This window comes from Rutidosis leptorrhynchoides, chromosome 1 (assembly GCF_046630445.1).
Source record: "Rutidosis leptorrhynchoides isolate AG116_Rl617_1_P2 chromosome 1, CSIRO_AGI_Rlap_v1, whole genome shotgun sequence".
Classification (NCBI taxonomy): domain Eukaryota; kingdom Viridiplantae; phylum Streptophyta; class Magnoliopsida; order Asterales; family Asteraceae; genus Rutidosis; species Rutidosis leptorrhynchoides.
Window position 1 is genome coordinate 36,769,304 of NC_092333.1, and position 6,385 is coordinate 36,775,688.

At 32.9% G+C, this 6,385-nt stretch overlaps 1 pseudogene; it reads left to right on the top strand.

The window, feature by feature from the left end:
- Positions 1–2,627: 2,627 nt before the first annotated feature.
- On the top strand, positions 2,628–6,074 carry LOC139859371 (uncharacterized; annotated as a pseudogene).
- The last annotated feature ends 311 nt before the right edge of the window (positions 6,075–6,385 follow it).

Consider the following 6,385-nt stretch of genomic DNA (forward strand, 5'->3'; position numbering starts at 1 on the left):
AAAAATGATATTTTCCTCAATTGATTTCCTTTTTCATAACCTCTTTACAAATATTTTTTGGATGGTTAAATTTAATTATATACTTTTCTATAGAAAAATTCTCTTAATATCAACTTGTAGTATAAAAACACAATCATAGCATATAAAGGCACAATTTTTATCAATACTGTAAGTAGGATTTAATCCCTTAATGACATAGGTGAAGACAATAGCAAAAGAAATACTTTGCACAACGTGCGTATCCTACTACCCCCAATTGTTTAGTACAAAGCGCTTCACATTCTTCTTTTACACAATGCTGAGGTTGAAAATACGCTTTTTCACAATATTCATCACTCATTGCCACTTCTGAACCTGTAAATTTAAAAACCAATGTTTATTTGGTTACTGGTTAGCAAAATTCCAAATTAATAATGGCTACTGATGAAAAAAAAAAAAACTTGTGTTTGTTTAAAAATAATGTAAATATATTTTATTAAATGAAATCGAAGGTTACCTGTTATAAGTAGAAACATGAGCAATCCAATGAAAACTGAAGTCTTGGACATATTTGATAGAGCTAATTCAAATTTGTTTGTGTTCTTAAGATTATATATGGCAATAAAGGCTAAAACACAAACAATTATTTATGATTGCATTTATTGTTGAATTAGAACTTCAATGGTATTTTAATTTAAAAGATGACGGGAATAAATTTGTTCCTTTATAATATTAGTTTGACTTTTATTACTCGTAATAAGTAATTATAGATAATAGATAATGAAACATCCAATTACCATTATACCCTTCAAATTACTATTACGATGGTGGCGAGGTGGCAACAAAAAAAACAACTATTAAAATTCAAATAAATTATTTTCTTTAATTCTATATCTTCTTGAATCGCCAAAAGCTATAAAAAGATTGTCTTTTTCGAAACCCCATCTCAATGTAAGTATATTTCTGTTCCAGATATGTGTTGGGTTTGTATGGTATCATCAATTTCAAGAGCAAGAATCTCATATCTGCATATATTTCTTCACCTTCATTCTCGTTCCAGATCTGGGTGCCTTGTAATTTCAAGAGCAAGAATTTCCTATGAAGGGTATAATGGTAATTGGATGTGTAATATACACTTTTAAGTTTATTCATTATAATAAATTTAAGAAAATGGGTAATTTAGAGCGATTTAAAGGTTTAGTTTGGGTATATATAATATATTAGTTAGTTTAGTTGAGAAATTATGTAATTTAGATGTTTAAGTAAGGAATATATGATACTCTCTCAAAATTTTTTTAAGCTTTACATTTTCGAGCTCGTCAACATAAACCGAAGTTAGGGGTAGTCAGTATTTGGTTTGAAACCGTGGAACCCGAAACCAAATCGAAACCAAACCGGAAAAAAACCAAACCGAATTTGAAAAACGGTTTTCGGATCGAGTCAAACCGAAAGCGAATTCAAATTCGGTTTTGAAAATTCTGAATTCGGTTTAACCGAAAACCGAAGTCAAAACCGAATTCAAAATTTTTATATATATAATTTGTATATTTATGTTTTAATGTCATTATAATTTGGGATCCAATCAATAAAATATGTTCTCACACATATGAAGATTTGGTAGCTCACATTATAATTATGTTACTCAAATTATTATGTTCTTATTCTTAATAACAGAAGCAGTAAACATCATAATTAAGCTGTAAATATTAATAAATCATCGAATTATTGATAATTTGATATTATGTCATTGTTTTAGGATATAAATAACCAAGACATCAGTAACACCACAATTAAACTACCATCTTTCTCAGTTTTTTCATAATATTCGGTTATAAGTGAAAACCGAACCGAATCCAAATTCAAATTCGGTTTTCGGGTCGGTTCGATTTTAACTTTGAATTCGGTTTTCGGTTCGATTTTCAATTTTGCCTAAAAAAATTTGCAAAACGGAACTAACCAAAAATCCAAATGAACCCCCTACCCGAAGCTCAAGCTTGTCGGCTACACACCCTTTCATCCGTCTCAGCTCTTCTTCGCTAATTATCCTATCGCCGTCTCCTTCATTCTTTCACTTTTTTTTTAATACTAATTTCTGGATGTATATATAATTACTAATTATTCCCTTGAAATCCCTTTCCATTTTCATGTAAAAGGTTTCAATTTCAATTTTTACAAGCAAGATTCTTGTTCTTGAAATACCCCACGAAAGTAAAAGCCTTTATACATAAAAAGTTTATAAATTTCTTAATCTTAACCCCACCCCATCATCATCACTACGTGCATTACATATTTACATACATCATGATGATTATACCAACCAGTTTGTTCATTATTGCTCCAAAAACCACCTTTTCACCTCAATTCTAGGGTTTTCTATCTTTCTCTATTTCAATTTCAGTTCTAATAATAATAATAATAATGCTTGTTTTACTTCCTTTTCTTATGATTAATCATCTTCATCTTTAATTGGGTTGCCCCACTTTTTATACGGTGTTTGATCTTTAGTACTTGTGGTATATTTTCTATTCAAATTAGCTCTACTTAACTGTCTATGCTACTTTATTTGATACAAGTTTGATTCTTTGTTGAAATTTGGTGGTACTAGTTTGATAAATTTAGAAAACAGGGGATTTTAATCATTTTATTGATGGCTTTTTATTTATGCGTGGGATCGACACGGTCCGAACTCAGGATCGAGCTCGAGTTCAGGGTTTCAACCTTTTGGGGATACTAGTTTAACAAAAGTTTTTGTTGGTGGGCTTGCTTGGGAAACAAAGAGTGAGACTACGAGGGAATGTTTTGAGCAATTTGGGGATATTCTTGAAGCTGTTATGATCACTGATAAGAATACGGGTCGTTCTAAGGGTTACGGTTTTGTGAGTAATCTTCTCTTATTTTAGTTACACTTACTTTGTGATATATCATGTAGTATGCAATAAGCCTTGTATAGTTCCCATTGTTTTGAAAGAAATTACATCATTTACTTGATTTAGGGTAGCCTGAATAAGTCAAATAGTCAATTTCATACTACTTTGATAGATTGTGATTGAAGAAAACCTGCAATTTTATCTAATTTACATTAACAATTCATTTGAATTAATGAAGTCAGCCCAGACAATAGAAATTGGGGGAAAATTATGCACATATCTCATTGTTTGCCTTGATTCCATTGTTCCATTAATAGGATGCATCAATGTTTTAGTAATTTGATATATGTATTATGATTGTTGGAGAGTTAGGTGACTTTTCAGGAGCCCGAGTCTGCAAGGAGAGCATGTATTGATCCAGCTCCGGTTATTGACGGTAGACGAGCAAATTGTAACTTGGCCTCACTTGGTAGGCCCCAACGGCCAACATACGCTACCATTGGGTAAGTTATTTCGCCAGTTAAATATATCGGTAAATCTTCCACATTATTATTATTTATTTTTGTATGTAAAATAATTAATTAATAAGATAGAATGTAGACAGTTAGTAGCTTATAATGTTAAAACAACTTCTTAGGACTCCAAGGAGTTGTCACAAACTTGATTATATACATTATATAAAATATAAACTACAACATCTAAACTTTAAATATCGTTTGGTTATCTGTAATAGGATCTATAAGATCACCAACGCCTTTTTCTGTAAACGGGTCTTATTTTGGAAGCTATGGCGTTCAACAACCTGTTTCTTACAGCTACCAACCAGGATTAACGTATCCATCGTACATGTGAGTTTTGCTTTTTCATCTGCTCAAAACCTTATTGATTTATGTCTCAAATTTTTTTGAAAATTTCAATGATTAATAGAAGGGTTTTTCTTTGTTATAAATTGAAACTTCAAGCTACTTTACATTTTCTAATTTTTAAGTATTCTCCATATGTCTCTTGCAATGCAATTTATACAGGCATGGAGCATATGGCTCTGAGTACGTATATCCACAGGTATGGAACGTATTGCTCCAAAATTTACACCATGAAAAAAGTACTATTGCTACCAATTTGAGCATTATCAATTTTGTAAGTTTGTTATATATTATTTTATGATAGGGTGCTTATAACCAGTATGTGGGCCAACAGTATCTTCAAATGTATGGAGTACCTGGCGCAGTCAACACACAAGTATATTCATACAATCAAATGGGTCAAGTTACTCCATATGGTCACTGTTATGCACCTTTGCCTGGTCAACAGATTGTGCAATTTGGTGGGCCAAATGTAAATGGAATATCGACTTCTTCCAGTCAGACGATTCAAATGCCATATCCAACAGGTAGTTTTTTGTTCTAGAAGTTTATTTCTATGTCTGCTGCAAACATTTCATTTTAAACAGTTTAGAAAAGTTTCATATATTTAATATCTGTATACAATATATTTGTTCATTATGCACACCTATAACAGAACAACATTTTCCAGTTAATGCTCCACCCCAGTTCATTCAAGGTGGCGTTTCTGGACAAAATGCAGGGTAAACATCAGATCAAGGTTAGTATAACTTACAAGTTACAATCGAAGCTAATAAGTTTCTTATTAATAAATCATTCGACTATTTGGAAAGAAACTATAACCGACTGCAACCTATTCAGTAATCAACTGTCCTATTCGGTATCCTGATATTTCAGGTATGCTTATTAGATTCCAGCAGGACTATTAACGGCGGTACTGCTACTTGAGTGGCGGGCTTGGATCTAGCCTTGTATGTTAGTCATTTCGCGTTCTAGAGGTATGCACGCGCGCACACACACACACACACTCTTTTGGTTGACACGTGTCATAAATGTTTCACCTTGAGTACATAATGGGTTGGCTGTTGGGCTGAGTGGGTAGGGTAACAGGTAAAAGTGGGTAGTTATATAGAGCATGGGTCAAACACTGGTTGTCGGGTTGGGTTGGGTTGAGTAATCTGTAAAACTCTTTGTATGTGTTTAAAATTTTTTAATAATTTATTACTATAGTAATCTTTTTTTGTTATAGTTAATCTGGTTAATATCTGTGGATATATACAGGTCATACATACATTCATGCTACCCAAAAGTCACATGTCTGTCTGAGATGCTCCTAACGGATGGAGTCCTTGGTGCATCTTTCATGCATCCTAAACCACCACCTTCTTTGATCTGTCAGTCTTATGGAGAGATGCCGCCGATGATGGTCACGGAAATGGCCATCTCAAGTGGGCTCCACAGTCACATATATCTCTTAATGTAATAAACATTAAGCATGGGAAGCAGCATATGATTCCTCTTGCGTTTACAATATCAGTTGTGTTGAAGTCAAGTCCTCCATTTGTATCAATGGAGAATAATAATCCTCATGTCTTCCAAAGGATGGAAGCTCAGGAACTTTTATTTATAGAACGTGAATGAAACTACCATGTGTTTGTTGTGCATGCTCTGTTATTCACAAATATTGTAATCTTCAGTTTTTATTTTCACAATTTTTACAAATTCAGTCTTTTCATTGACAGCTTACCGAATTTCATGAGTAAATTGTTAGAAATCAGGGTATGAATTGACTGCCGGATTCGTTCTTGAATCGTGTACTCACTTTCTCTATAAAGTATTTCGACCCTACAATTGCCTTGGTTGCACGAAATCTTTACAGGGATAAGACAAGAACGCAATTAGTGTTTTTGGCAACGAAATCACTGATCAAATTGTTAGAGAGTATGTGTATTTTCTATTTATATGTTCATCTTACCTATTGCCAAAATCACGCTTTCCCTTATCTTATGCATTTTAAAGTTGTAATTTTCGCAATGAAATGTGCACAATGAATTAAAGATAACAAATACGGAAACTTGCGTTTTTCTGGCTCTTGTAATGCAATTTGTACAGGTATGGAACATATGGCTCTGAGTATGTATATCCACAGGTATGGAACGTATTGCTCCAAAATTTACACCATGAAAAAAGTACTATTGCTACCAATTAAGCATTTTGTGAATCAATTTTGTAAGTTTGTTATATCATTAATGATGGGGTGCTTATAACCCGTATGTGGGTCAACAGTATCTTCAAATGTATGGAGTACCTTGCGCAGTCAACACACAAGTATATTCATACAATCAAATGGGTCAAGTTACTCCAAATGGTCACGGTTATGCACCTTTGCAGAGTTATGCATTGCCTGGTCAACAGATTGTGCAATTTGGTGGGCCAAATGTAAATGGAATATCGACTTCTTCTATTCAGATGATTCAAGGGCCATATCCAACATGTGTTTTTTTTTTTTTTTTTTTGCAGTAAACAAATTATTTATAACAGTTTAGAAAAGTCTCATATTTTAATATCTGCATACAATATATTTGTTCATTATGTATTATGTATACCTATAACAGAACAACATTTTCTAGTTAATGCTCCACCCCAGTTCATTCAAGGCGGCGTTTCTGGACAAAATGCAGGGTGAACATCAGATCA